This window comes from Aulostomus chinensis, chromosome 1, assembly GCF_037954235.1.
Source record: "Aulostomus chinensis isolate RoL2024-O1b breed Wild chromosome 1, RoL_Achi_v1.0, whole genome shotgun sequence".
In the NCBI taxonomy this organism is placed as follows: Eukaryota; Metazoa; Chordata; class Actinopteri; order Syngnathiformes; family Aulostomidae; genus Aulostomus; species Aulostomus chinensis.
The window spans coordinates 3,605,427-3,620,893 of record NC_141320.1 but is presented as its reverse complement, the minus strand read 5'-3'; the positions used below and the strand labels follow the sequence as shown (position 1 = coordinate 3,620,893).

The window sequence follows — 15,467 nt, the reverse complement described above, 5'->3', positions numbered from 1 at the left end:
AAAATTCTACTTTGTCAGTGAATGAATTCATTTGATATTGAAGTCTGCAACTGTCAGTGTCTGTCAGGATGGCCGAGCGGTCTAAGGTGCTGCGTTCAGGTCGCAGTCTCTCCTGGAGGCGTGAGTTCAAATCCCACTTCTGACAAAGGACATTTTCTCCACATTCCTATGCATCCACAATGGTACATTCCAAACCCAGTTGAAGCTGCTCTCCACTGATGGGAGTGAGTGGTTGAACTGGCAGCAGAGGAGGCAAAGGAGCTTCCCTGTGACGTCCAAACATCGCCTGGTTTCCTCCAACATGGAGCAGCCACCAAACTCTAACTTCAATGTTGGATCAAAGTCTGCTGAAGAAATGTGTTTTCTCTCAATTCACATTTTGTCCATTAACTTCATAATCAGAGTCTCCATCTCATCACATGACTAAAGTCTGGGTTCTGTATTGGTGGTAAAATATCCTTCCATGCCCCTCACTAGTTTGCACACAGAAAAGCATATTTTACTGGTTTCAGATCTCTTAGCTTGTTCTCTCTCTTAAACCTGCTGAGGCAGCTTTCATTGTGTGATTGATTTTAAAATATAAATATGGAACAGAACCATTGGAATAAGATGTCAGGACATTTGAAGGAATGTCAATCTCCTGTTGAAATGTTGCAGTGTGCAGCTGAGGCTCTCTGGCAGTGGCACCAGGAGCCCCAATGGCAGAACCTGGACCCTCCTGGAGGAGAACCACAGGTGAGGGCCTTCTTGGCTCCAGATTGATGGAAATCAAGTGTCTGAGGCTGTTAGCAGCCATGAAGTTGATCTGGTTGGCACTGGTATTTGTTCTTGCTGCAGCTCAGGAGTGATTCAGGAGAAGAGTTTCAGAACAGCCCAGGTTGGGGACTGGAATTCTAAAATTTCCCCTGGAACCAAACAACCTTGGAGGGTAAAACCTCCAATCCTAGCCACTCAGATGCAGCAGCAGAAGAAGCTGACATCCACCCTGACAGTCAGAGCATCAAGTCAAGAAAACATCACCATCTTGTAGTTCCAAACCTCCACCTGTCAGATTCAGCTACTTCTGATTGTGGGACTTTAAACTTGAACACAATGGAATTTGGACAAGGAGTTTTCCTTCCAGTCCAAACATCATCGTCCAGCCTCCAACCAGAGGTCCATCAGTGATCATGGAGCCACAGGTGGAGTCTGGATTCTTTTCTAGAATGAGACGGCAATGACAGTCCTGCAAAATGACATCACTGACATGACTGAATGACTTCAGTCACGTGACTGGATGACTTCAGTCACGTGACTGGATGACTTCAGTCACGTGACTGGATGACAGTGTAGATGCCAATGTAGAGGTTGGGGAAATCGTCTCTGAGAATCCAGCTTGAACCCACAGCCTCCTTGTTTTCCAAAAACCCAAACAGCGACCATCAGACATGTTATCCATCTGACATGTTTTAGTGTCAGCACAGGTCATAGCGCTGAGACTGAACTCTCATTCTCCTCCAACTATTATTTCCACCTCACACTCCTGCAGATATTCAAGTGAACAGGGAACACAAATTTATGCTCAACTTCTCCTGTGTATTCATCCACAGTCACTAAACAACAACCAAACCAAACAAAAGGGGGTTTGCTAGCATGGCAATCAGCTGTAGTTCACCATCTTATCCAGGTCACATGACTCAGGAGTAGCGTGGCCGTCTGGCAACCAAAGGGTGGCTGGTTTGATCCTCACTTTCTCCAGTGACCATGTCAAAGTGTCCTTGAGTAAGATACTGAACCCCTAAATACTTCTGATGAGTAGGTTGGCTCCTTGCATGGCAGCCTTCAGCATCAGTGTGTGAGTGTGTGAATGAGAGGACATTGTTCAGCTCCTTGAGTGCTGCTGAGGTAGAAAGGCTCTGTACAAACTGAGTCCTTTTACCATTTCTTTCCTGCTTCTAGCGGCGCTGTTGTCACTTCCTGTGACCGTGGGAGGGAAGGGGTCCCCCTTCAGAATAAGTTTGATATCAGTGTTACTTCCTCTTCAACACCCCTTTAGCAGACCAACTCACAGAACAGCTCAGTGAGGTAGTGTGGCCGAGCGGTCTAAGGCGCTGGATTTAAGCTCCAGTCTCTGAGGAGGCGTGGGTTCAAATCCCACCACTGCCATCAGGTCCCATCACTGGAGAGGTGTGGCAGGTCTCTCACAGCCTCTCCTCTCTCTTCCACTGAGGTCTTCAAACCTGTGACCAAAAGAAGAACCCTCCTCTGAGTCCACAGACCTGAGCTGCTCTGACTACCAGGTTACCTCCTGGTGATCATGGTGAGGTAGTCAGTTGTTCCTTTGTTTTTTGACAGAGGCTTCATTGTGAATTAAATCATTTTAATTCTTTACTTGATGTTTCACGCTGTTTCGATTGAAAAAGGCCAGTTCCTGGAGAAGATCTTCTAGGGGTCCAGGTTAAAGCGGTGCCCCAGCTGGCACCAGGCGCTGACCCAGGTCCTGCATGGGAGATACTGTCAGTTCTGTTCTGCCCTGCTCACAACCACAGGCTGGTGTTGAGGCCTGCAGCAACCAGGGCCCCAGTCACCAAGAGTATAAAGGCTGGTCATTGTGGCAGTGGGAGGAGTCAAAATGAAGACAGACCAATGTGAGCAGGACGTTCCTGGAGAAGTAAGAAGAACTTGACCATGTTTCCTACAGTACCCAGGAGGCCTGGTAGTTGTTGAAGGAAGCTCCAAAAGCAAAGAGCAGACAGCAGGACATCAAAAGAAAAGATCCAGACACTAAAACTACAAGTAGAAACAAGAAGAAATACTAAAAGCTTTGGAAAGATACTCCAAGGTTGGATATACATTATTATATACACTACTATTCTCATTGACTCCTAAAGAGGGACAGGAAACATTAGAATGTGGATCAGATCAGCTGATTTCAGTGTTGAGTCCATCCCTCCATCCACTTTCTGTTCTTATCCTTTAAGGGTCATGGGGGGGGGGGGGGCGATCCCAGGTGACATTGGGCAAGAGGCAGGGTTCACCCTGGACAGGTCAGAATTCCTGATGATGTCATCAGGGCTTTGACAGTAGCTAGAATTCTGTCTTTGATCTCAGGAGGACATGAAAGAAACACAATAGAGGAAAGTAGAGGAGAACATTCAGCTTCATTAGAAACACTTGAACTGTTGAACAGTAGAATTTGTTTGAAACAGTTTACAACACTGAGTGACAGGATTGAAGAGGGAAGATTTTTCTTACTTTAAATTGAATTCTAACTTTAAACTGTGGATGAACATTTTTAGTCGTTCATATTCTAACATACAGAGGAAGTCATGACATTCCCTTTTTAAAAAAAGAAAAAACATGTGAAGCTCCTCCCCCCAACTCCAGATGGACAGACAGACATGAGAATGACAAGGAAGCAACAAGTGTTGTGCTCCTGTAACGAAGTTAAGAGTTGTGATCCCACTTGCCATTTAAAACACATTCACAAAACACGGGAACTGGGGTTTCCTACTGCAATTAAAGGCAGCACCCCCTGTGGTTTAGGGTCGTGCACCCCGGGGGGTAGCAACAGTCGGACCTCGCTGCCTCCGGGGTAGGTGTATGACTTATGAGCTCTGTCTTTGTTTTATATTAATTACTTTATTTTAATATGAAGGAGTGGTTTAAGTTATATTTTGAATCATAAAGCTCCCGTACAGTCGAGCCTGTCCTTTTTTTTATAAAAAGCTGACTGTGTTTTTCTTTTATTTTTGTTTACAAATGGCTAGAGTTACACGTGTTAGCTAACCTGCACTTTTTTTCATTTTACTTCCTGCAGCCGTGTATGTGTGTGTGTGAACGGGCGAACTGGACTGACTGTGTGTTAAATCTCCATGCCAGACGAGAAATAAACGGCGAGTGTGCCAACGGTGAAACAGACTACCTCGTCCTTAAATACACAACGCAAGTGAAGTACAAGAACCGCTACACTCCTCTCCAGTGCTCTGGTGTTCATTTTTTCTCATTTTGAAATTCAACAGCTTCTGTCATTGATTTGACAGGAAATGTTGATGACACACTGGGATTTTTGTTCTCCTGCTGTCACTGTCAAGTGCAGCTTAACATGAGAGGTAGCAGGATCATTCATGTGTTCATGTTTCCAGCAGACAAGGAGGAAACCTGGGAGGACTTCAGGGACTTTGATCACTGGTTCTCACTTCATCTTCTCAGTATAAAGTTTAAAGTGAGCTGGCCAGGAGTTGAACCTAGAATCTTCTGATCCGTAGTCAGACGCGTCATCCATTGCACCACCAGCCCTGTGAAGAAGCTGCTATGTTCATGTGTGCTTGCTGTTACAGAAAAGCCCAACAACATGGTGGCATTTTCAGGGGACACAATGGTGCAGTGGTCAGCACTGTGGCCTCACAGCAAGAAGGTTCAGCTCTCCTCCTATTTGGTTGCTAGGAACCTGAATCAGGCCTCAGTGGAGCGGTGCTGCTGAGGCTGAGTGAGGCTGAGTGAGGGACTGAGCAGGAGCCAGCAGGTCCAAGCAGGTTCAGGCAAACTCCCCTCGGTCCACCAACATCAAAGCAGAGGAACTGAGTTCATCTAACAAAATGATTCATATCATCTCCTCTTGGAATGTTCTGGAACTACAAGTACACTTAAAATGGCTGACTTATGACAACAGAAGGAACTTTGAAGTAGATTTGATTTATTTAAGTCAGTGACAGTCATTTTTTCAAGAATTTAGTTCAGGTAACTTGATTGTTTTACTAAGATGAGCTTTAATGTTATACCATTGAAAAAAGACCTTCATGTATTTATGATGACATCACCAATAGGAGCCTTCAGTCTGTCAGGGGGTAGAGTTCAGTCACCACCAATGACATCAGAGTCAGAGTTTAGAGATCAAAGACAGACATTAAAGTCTCACATTAAAGTCTCTCTTATTAAAAAAATTAAAGTGTCATATCTTTGAAAATATACTGCAATACATGAAATATTATATTTACATGAATGGTAACCTCGTTCTTATATTCTTTAATATACTGCAATAGTAATGGACCCTCTATGACACTGTAGTGATGAATCTATCAAGGAGTACAAATGATTATAATCAGAGAATTTTGAAGTCAAGTTTGAGATCAGTTTGATCCTCTCTCTCCCTCCCCCTCTCTCTCCCTCCCTCCCGCCCTCTCTCCCTGTCTCCCCCCCTCTCTCCCTCTCTCTCTGTCTCCCCCCTCTCTCCATCTACCCCCCCTCTCCCTCTCTCTCTCTCTGTCTCCCCCCTCCCTCTATCTCTCCCCCCCCCTCTCTCTCTCAGGAGCTTTTAAATGAATATTTTAATAAAACAGAACAGGAGACTGAAGAGTGATCACTCAAACCCACAGGCTGAATGGGACATCTCTTAAAAACATTGAACCACTGAGTAAAACCATAGAAGCGCTCCTGTCTAGTCGGTGCTAACAAGTTAGCTGCTGAGTGAGTCCAGCTGTGCTGTCTAGGAATCCTGGTCAAAAGCCTCCACACATCAAACAGCTGGTGTGTTGGTGGATCTGTGGATCCTGCTGGAAGAAGCAGGGTGGAGCTCTGAATGGTTCCTGTCTCAAAGAGCTTCTCTGTGCAGCTCCCATCAGCTCCTAAAAACAGGAAACCAGCAGATTCACTGTTGAACAGTGGCATTAAAATGTTTCCAAAGCCGTCCTGTCCACCATTTGTTGGTGCAAAGACATTTAAAAACACCAGTTGAACATTTTCCAAAGTTGCTCTCACCTTCTTTCAAACACCTGGAATGATTTCCTCCAAACCAAAAGAAACTGGTGAAAAAAACAACAACAAAAACTCCTGGAGAATCAAACTCCACCCTCTGCTCCAACTGGACTTGGGACTTCAAATGACCCCCATTAAAAGCCTGCCTGCATCCCCATTCACTGACTGTTGTGCTGTGGGTCTCCTGGACAAACATGGCAGGATCCTCTTGATCTCCAGGAGAATAAAAGAGGGAACCCAAGAAAACAAGTCAGCGTGAAAGAGGAGCAGATTTTAAAACTCCTCATCATTTCCACCTCCAGGAGTGAAGCCTCCCGGGACCCAAGAGGCTCCAGCTGGCAGAGCTCTCACTCATTTCTCCACCACCTCGCTAACCTGAGCTGGAGCATCTGAGAACCAAACAGTGACCCCCTTCACTCCAGAGCCGACTCCACAAACTCTGAGCCCCCACTTTACCCACAGCCAGCAGGCCTCCTCAACACTGCATGACACACGACGACTAAATTAAACACTTCTCATCCAGAGATCTGTCACAGGTGTGTAATGTGACTCCTAAGCACCAGTAGAGCCTGCTCATCGTCCCTGGGTGGGCTCGAACCACCAGCCTCTCGGTTAACAGCCGAGCGCGCTGACCGATTGCGCCACAGAGACTCAGAGTCACCTGCTTTTCATGAAGAGTTTTCAGGCTAATTTCAGTGTGTGAGGTCCACACTGCACATTTGAGGGACCATGAAGGACAGAGGAGAGTCTGACTGTCATGGTGAAAGCCTTCAGCACTAGAACTGAAACAGCCCCACCATCTTAACCCCCCCAGACCAAACAGGCTTCATCAGAAACAGACACACCTCCTAGAACATCCAGAGATCATCAGTCTGATTAATAGAACATGACAAACAATCAAGAACATGTTATTGTTTGATCAGAAGCTGAAACAATGTTTCTATGTTTGTCTGTTCTGGTCTGAATGAAAGAGGAGGTTTTCTTGGTCATGTGACGTGGATGAGAGTTCAACTAGAACTTCCTGCTTCAACAGGATTTTAGTTTGTCGGGATTTTGTCAAAGACACCAACCAAACCTCTGAGTGGTGCAGATGTCTGCTGACTCCTCAGAGCAGACTGGAGCTCAGCCTCACTCACCTGTGGGAGCCCCAGCAGAGCCACCGTGTGATGGAGCTTCAGTTTAGGCTCCAAGGTCCTGGATTGAATTGGTGTTTTGTGTTTTTAGGCCTCCTGGCACCATCAATGGTAGAGCAGAGTGGTGCAGAGGAAGCGTGCTGGGCCCAGAACCCAAAGGTCGATGAATCGAAACCATCCTCTGCTAAAAGAACAAAATAAAATGAACCAGTGTCTTTAGAAATGTGTGTCTGTTAAAAAGAGGTTCATAAGGATTCTGTCTTCCTCCAGAATCACCAACCATTGTGAGAGTTAACAACAGTCCACTTTCTGACTGAAGCAAAAGTAGACTTCAAAAGGTTCTTCTGATTCAACATAGCAGCTAAATTTCCATTTCCATTTCCTGAACAGGACAGGTTAAAAAAAGGGAATGTCATGACTTCCTCTGTATGTTAGAATATGAACGACTAAAAATGTTCATGCCCAGTTTAAAGTTAGAATTAAACTGAAAATACAAAAATCTTCCCTCTTCAATCCTGTCACTCAGTGTTGTAAACTGTTTCAAACAAATTCTACTGTTCAACAGTTCAAGTGTTTCTAATGAAGCTGAATGTTCTCCTCTACTTTCCTCAGTTGGGTTTCTTTCATGTCCTCCTGAGATCAAAGACAGAATTCTAGGTACAAATAAAGACACTATCAAAGCCTCCTGATGACATCATCAATTCTGTCTTTGATCTGTGTCTGTCCAGCCTGTCCTGAGTGGATCCAACAGTTTCCCATGGGTGACTCTGTCGTGGTCTCTCTCCTCCTGCTGTCTCCAACTCTCAGAGTGCTTCTACTGGTTTCTCTCCATCATCCCTGTTGCTAGGCAGAGCACTGGTGAGGACTGAGGCCAGTGATGTCATCACCTCCAGCTGAGACCTGCCAGGTGATCCTGCTTCATTCAACTCTGCTGCCTCTGCCACTGCCCTGACTGGTGAGGCTGAAAGCAGGTTCTCTCTCATCTAAACTCTGTTTACAATGGAGGCTGAAATCCTTGTGATTGGTGGTTCAATCATCAGGTCTGTTGAACTCCCAGGTGCCATCACCTGCTGTCTTCCTGGTGCCAAAGTTATGGACATTATTGAACGTCTCCAGGACTCATCGACCTCCACCCCTCCTGCAGGTTCTCCCTGTCTCTGTGGTGGTTCTCTCTGGTACTCCAGCTTCCTCCCACAGTCCAAAGACATCAAGAGGGTAGTGGTTACCTGGACACTCTAAATGACTGTGAGTGTGAATGGTTGTCTGTCTGTGTGTGTTGGTCCTGGGATTGACTGGTGACCCATCAAGGGTGAACCCAGGGCTGGACTGGCCACCTGGCCGATGCACATCTTTGGGCCGGCCCATAAATGTCATAATTTTTTTTTCAAAAGTGTATAGTTTTTAATCGACCGTAACGGTATCGGAGACGCGAAACGCGGCCCATTGGTTGATTTTCTTGAAGGACATTGGGCTCGTCCAATGAAATCTCTCAGCTCTCTCTCTTTCTCTTAGTCAAGCCATGCTGTTGCAATGGAAGTGGAGGAGTCAGATCAGACAGTTGGAGACTATTTTAGTCGCCCTTCTTCCACACAGAGGACTGATTTTTTAAAGTTTCATCCTCAACAAGATTCCATGAACCCTGTCGTCCAGAGGCTCTTCGTTAGAACGGACGGCACGACGTGGAAATGGCTGACTTATTGTGGTCAACGTCATGCTTTGTTTTGTTTTGTTTGCCCTGCTTTTAGCAAGCCCAGTGATCCAAGTGTCTTCATTAGAGGCCTGACAGACTGGAGGCATGTGCACCAAAGAGTAGAGGAGCATGAGAGAGGCATGGCACAGAGGCAGTGTGCTGAGGCCTATTTTTGAAACTGCTCCAGAGCAAGACTGGCCACCTCCTTGAGGGAAGACAGCTGACAGGACACCGTGAGCAGGTTAAGAAACAGGGCTGGACTGGGACCAAAAAATGGCCCTGGCATTTCTCATCCCTGGCAGCCCTCCATGGTTATTTACACGATATGTGTAAGCACACGCCATACCAGAGGATGTATGCGCACATTTTGAGGTTTCAAAAATTAAAATAAAGTGCAGTATTCTACATGGAAGACAGTAACCATGTTAAAAGAGTGATACTCTTTCACTACTCACAGAGACCTTCTTCTTCCACTACACGTTCCAACACCTGACGTCTCTTCTTCCCAGTCCAGCCCTGGAAAGAACGCGTCGAGTTTTGGAAATTCGTCTGCTTTTCTTCTCCGGTGTCTCTTTTTCGGCTCCTCCTTTCTCCTTCCTCTTACTGGGCAAAATTCTTCATGGCTTCTGACTGCAAGGCGGCCGCTGAGTGGTGGCACTACAACTGGATGGGTCTGTTTCTCATTTTAACACAAAAACAAACTAACCGCTGTTTCTGCGTTTTTACCAGAAATATATATTTTGAAATGCCTGCTCACACCGGCCCATCCGGCTACATCCACCAAACTTTACACACATAATATAATATAATAATATAATATAATAACCCTGAACACAAGCCCCAAAGCAGTAGTTGTTGTTTTTCTTCATAAAGGAGGTGCACTGTCATGACTACGATATCTCTGGCAACAAACATGGAAGGGGCTTTGGGGTCTTGTGTTTCAGCTCTGTAACTTCTGGATGGCTGAAAATGTCAGAATCAGTCCTCTCACTGACATCAACCATTGGTGTGACTTTTGGTGGCTTCAGCTCAAATGAAACCAGGGAAGAGGGGCCAGACTTTGAGGAGTCCCTTAGGGTTAGTGGATGCCCCGGGACCGTGCTTGGGCCCCTTAGCACCTAGATGGCTGAAATTCCCAGCACACGCTACTCTGGGGCATCACACTATGTGTGTAAAGTTTGGTGGATGTAGCCCAAGTAGAAACACCAGAACCCAGATTTGATCCTCAATTCTGCTCCAAAAGGCTCTCGGAGTGCAGAAGTCCCAGACCCTGATTTTGCCCAGTTTCACAAGGGGATAGTTTTTTCTCTTTGAACCTAGGAAGTTGAAATTTGAGTGTGTTGTTCTGTGCTCGAAGGATCGCATCTGTGCTGGTTTGACCCCCCTAAGTCCTTTCTGCTGTCTGTAAAGGGCGTGGCAAAGTCCAGTAAAGTCTTTCAATGAAGCATCATAACTGGTCAAAGTTGCTCCAAATGAGATGAGCTTTCTGGGAGGACTTCACACCTCTGCCAGAAACCAATATTTAAAACTTTGAAGCCCCACCTCCTTCCTGAAGCCACTTCCTGTTTGGGAGGGGGTTCTAGAATTATTCCACCAGATTAGGATTTCATAAAGTTTCAGGTCTGTATCCACTGGAGAGGCCAATGAGAGCAAAAGAGCAACAGGGTCAAAGGTCAACAGGCCTCGTGTCTCAGCCAGGCCTCAAAGGGTTAAGTGAGCCTTTTGGAGCTCCTTTGAAAAAAGGCCTGTCACCAATCTTGTTCAGGACCAACATGAAGAAGGATCTTTGGAACATTTTCACATCTTTAAGACCGCCTTGACTCCTTTTTATAGCAGGAGTCACTGAACAGCACAAAGCTGCAATTGCAGCCATCAGGCCTCATTTCTGATCAATTATTACTGTTGAAACAAAGCTGAATATCAATTATTGATTTTTATTGTCATCATTTTGAACACCTGATGAGAGAAACACAATAAAAACATTTGAAAAGGAAGGATCAGAGTGTTGTTGTACTGCAATACTACAGTACAGCATCAGAGACACTCAGTTATTGATTGCCTGAATGATTGATTTCCCCAGAAGAGGAACAGCTTTGTTGGAGCAGTAAAAATACACGCATCAGAACGACAAAGTTACATTGGAAAAGAAACTACATGACATTACCAGCACAACATCTGAAGAACAGTTAGGATCAATTTAACTGGCCAGATAGTTAGGATTTCTTTAATGATATCCTTGATGAACCCAGACATCAGAGTGGTTTGTTCCCCTCAATAATAAATCTGTAAATACAGCGTGAAGTGATGGAACTAAAAGGCCACCTCTGAGTGCAGGAGTGAGCCTCTGTGACGGATGTGACGTCAGCAGACCGCCATTAGTTTGAATCATTGTTTATATTCTTAATGCTGATTGGTCGATCTATAATGGTGACAAATGGACTTCGTAGGTAGAATAAACATCCAGAAATTAAATGAATTTGTAGATTGTCTTATTAATCAAAAGATGAAGTATTAAAAATATTTGTTTTTTTTCCTCGGAGTGAGCGACAAGTACCGGATTTTCTCACAGAAGAACGGGGGCCGACTTCCACGGAAGCAGATGTTTGTAATTCCTGGGGCACTAAAATCCATTTCATATTATTCTTTATTGAACAGCAAATATTATGGAAATAAAATTTATATTTCTCGCCAGAAATGTCCTTGAAATGCTTTTTAAAAATCAAACCTATCTTGAAATGACACTTGTCCGTAATGGCGTCCTTAGCAACCAACATAGCAACAGTAGAAATGTGACACTGTAACGACTCTCTTCCGAGAGGTGAAAGATTCATCGTAATAACGAACAAACCAAAGATTAAACACAAGAACTGAGCGAAGATTATGAAAACAAAATGCATATTTCTCTCTAGAAATGTCATCAGAATGCTTTATTAAATCAAAACTATCTTGGAAGAAGGCACTTTCCTCCGAAAATGACAGGAGCGGCGGCCATGTTTTTGTTTTGAGAGGCCCGCATGAAAGAGTCACATGAGGGAAGGGGGTATGGGGTCATGGGGGGGGGGGGGGGGGGGCGATCCCAGGTGACATTGTTCAAGAGGCAGGGTTCACCCTGGACAGGTCACCAGTCCATCAGGAGAAATGAGGTGGTCGGTATCATGCAACCTAAACTAAAACATTAGTCAGGTCAAATTCAGATTAAAGCAAGAGTCTCCAGATCAAAGTCAGAATTCCTGATGATGTCATCAGGGCTTTGACAGTAGCTAGAATTCTGTCTTTGATCTCAGGAGGACATGAAAGAAAGACAATTGAGGAAAGTAGAAGAGAGCATGGCTGCATGATGGTGCAGTGGTCAGCACTGTGGCCTCACAGCAAGAAGGTTCTGGGTTTGAGTCCAGGCTCGGGTGGGGAATCTTTCTGTGTAGAGCCTGCATGTTCTCCCCATGAATGCGTGGGTTCTCTCTGGTACTCCGGCTCCTTCCCACTGTCCAAAGACATGTAATTGGGGACGAGGCTGATTGGACACTCTAAATTGACCGTAGGTATGAATGTGAGTGTGAATGGTTGTTCGTCTCTGTATGCTGACCCTGTGATGGACTGGTGACCTGTCCAGGGTGAACCCCGCCTCTGGCCTGTAGATGCTGGGATAGGCTCCAGCCCCCCTCGACCATCAATGTAGGTCTTTTGTTAATTGCATGCCACATGAAATTATTAGTGGTCACTTTCCTAGCAACAGTCTCACAGTGGCAAGACAAGAACACTTCTACTTTTGATGATGACAGTTTGTTCAACACTAAGCTTCATCCAGTACCATGTTGTCAAACACTGGAACCTCCACAGCACCTGAACAGGGACTTGAACCCTGGACCCTCACATTAAAAGTCTGATGCTCTACCGTCTGAGCTCCTCAGGCTCTTTCTACAGCATTGAGACAGGAACAGAAACACCTGTGAAGGTCAAACTGATGCTTTCTTGACTTGTTCAGTCCTCCATGTTGAAGTCCACCATGCTTTTGATTGACTCTGATTCTCTGTGGCAAAATCCATCAAGAGGCTCCAAAAATGTCCTGAATGTCACAAGAATGCACAGGACAAGATGTTCGTTTCCTTCATGTCTGCAGTTCCTCCACTGGAAAGTAAAGTCAATGCTGCTCCTCTGCTGAAACCTGGGATCGGACCAGGGACCTTTAGATCTTCAGTCTAACGCTCTCCCAACTGAGCTGGTTCAGTTCTGAGTGAGGGCCCTGCTTCTCTCATTTATAATCTCTTCCACTCTCACTAGAACTGAGAGAGGATTGGAGCTTCTGAAGTCCTGACACATTGAACAGTTCTCCAGGACCATTTTTGATGAAGGTCTGGATCACACCAGCCTTTTTTGTTTGTCTTCTTGCACCACCGTGCCGCCCCTACTAGTCGTCTACATATCAGTGTTCTCAGTATTGCACGAACATTCACATCAGTATTGTGCTAATATTTGATTTCCTGGCTCTTCAATCCTCCTATTATGAAGTTGATTGCTTCAGCGACCAGGAGACGTTATCATTGGCAGCTAGTTTACTATTATTGCTGCTGCTGTTGTTGGTTGTGTGTCTGTCTTCCATCCCCCTGTCCCTCTGTCTTTCTCTCTGCTTGTCTTTCACCCTCATCTTGTTCCCATCTTTTTGTCATTCTCTCCCTCCTTTCTCTCTGTCTTTGGTCTTTCCTTCTCTATATTTGTCTTCTGCTGTCTGTCCTGTCCTGCTCTCTTTCAACAACCAACCAGTCAAAGCAGACGTCCGGTTAAAAAAATATGATAAAAGAACTCTTGGTTTGATTTGGCTTGAGGCATGAAGAAGATAGGATTGTTTTCCTTTCATTTTAGAAGCTTTTCCAGATTCATGAAAAGATCATCAATCAGTGCAGTATTTCAGACAGACTTCTGGTCCGTGAGGACGAGGAATCCAGCACAGATCCACAGAACTCCAACTGCCATCTTTGATGGTTCCTTTACAGTCTGTAGGGTGGAGAGATCCTCCTGAGTCTGGCTTGGAATGTTTGTCTGTGGATGTGTTGGCCCTGTGATGGACTGGTGACCTGTCCAGGGTGAACACGGCCTGTCGCCCAAAAGCTGCTGGGATAGGCTCCACCCCCTCATGACCCTGAACAGGATAAGCAGAAGACAATGGACAGAAGTCCTGACACATTGAACAGTTCTCCAGGACCATTTTTGATGAAGGTCTGGATCACACCAGCCTTTTTTGTTTGTCTTCTTCCAGTGTCCTCAACATTGTGTGAGCCAATAATTCCACATCTGAACCAGACACACCTCTGGTTGGTGGGTTGATGGATCTTTCTGTTCTAACAGTGTCTTTTATCTTGCTTTTATCTTTTCTATCTTTTCTTTGTATCTGCATTCTGTGGTGCACAGTGGCTCTGGAAGAGCGCTCTAACTATTGTCACTGTACCCCCCCCCCCCGTACAACGAAAATAAAAGATTCTGATTCCGATTCTGACACACACACACACACACACACACACACACACACACACACACACACACACACGCGTGTATCAACATGATGTTCCGAGTGTTTCACTGTCTGTGGTTCGAACAACCTCAAAGTGATGCTGACAGTCATGTAGTAAGAGTTGCTACGAACCTCAAAATAATGCGACAGTGATGTCGGAAGAATTGCTAATGATCTCGAAATAATGCGACAGTGATGTAGTAAGAATTGCTAATTAACTCAAAATGATGCTAACAGTAATGGAGTGAACGTTTCGAATAACCTCAAAGTGATGCTGACAGTAATGTAGTAATAGTTGCTATGAACCTCAAAAAAATGCGACAGTGTGTCGGAAGAATTGCTATTGAACTCAAAATGATGCTAACAGTGACGTAGTGATAGTTGCTAATGAACTCAAAGTGATGCTGACAGTAATGTAGTAAGTGTTTCGAACAACCTCAAAGTGATGCTGAAAGTCATGTCGTAAGAGTTGATACGAACCTAAAAATAATGCAACAGTGATGTCAGAAGAATTGCCAATGAACTCAAAATGATGCTAACAGTGATGTTGAAAGAATTGCAAATGAACTAAAAATGATGCTAACAGTAACGTTGTGATAGCTGCTAAGAACTTAAAAATGATGCTACAGTGATGTAGGAAGATTTTAACAAAATCAAAAATGATTTTGACAGTGATGTCTTGTGAATTGCTAATGAACTCAAAATGATGCTAACAGTAATGTAGTGATAGTTGCTAATAACCTCAGTGATGCTTACAGTAATGTAATAAGTGTTTTGAACAACCTCAAAGTGATGCTGACAGTCATGTAGTAAGAGTTGCTACTTACCTCAATTTAATGCTACAGTGATGTTGTAAGAATTGCCAATAAACTCAAAATGATGCTAACAGTAATGTAGTGATAGTTGCTAATAAACTCAAAGTGATGCTGACAGTAATGTAGTAAGAGTTGCTACGAACCTTTAAATAATGCAACATTAATGTAATAAGAGTTGCTACGAACCTCAAAATATTGCGATAGTGATGTTGGAAGAATTGCTAATGAACTATAAATGATGCTAAAAGTAATGTAGTGATAGTTTCTAATCAACTCAGTGATACTTCCAGTAATGTAGTAAGTGTTTCGAACAACCTCAAAGTGATGCTGACAGTCATGTAGTAAGAGTTGCTTATGAACTCAATTTAATGCTACAGTGACGTCGTGAGAATTGCTCATGAACTCAAAATGATGCTAACAGTAATGTAGTGATAGTTGCTAATAAACTTAAAGTGATGCTGACAGTAATGTAGTAAGAGTTGCTACGAACCTTAAAATAATGCAACAATAATGTAGTAAGAGTTGCTACGAAACTCAAAATAATGCGACAGTGATGTCGGAAGAATTGCAAATGATCTCAAAATGATGCGACA

General features: G+C 44.4%; 2 non-coding genes and 1 gene segment (V, D, J or C); 2 read left to right on the top strand and 1 right to left on the bottom strand.

The window, feature by feature from the left end:
• The window catches only part of LOC147270010 (Ig kappa chain V-III region MOPC 63-like), a 495,635-nt gene that overhangs the window by 127,124 nt on the left and 353,044 nt on the right, over positions 1–15,467 (top strand).
• Positions 2,064–2,145, top strand: trnal-uaa (transfer RNA leucine (anticodon UAA)). Its single transcript has one exon. It is a non-coding gene; the product is annotated as a tRNA-Leu (tRNA).
• trnan-guu (transfer RNA asparagine (anticodon GUU)) lies at positions 6,311–6,384 on the bottom strand. Its single transcript has one exon. It is a non-coding gene; the product is annotated as a tRNA-Asn (tRNA).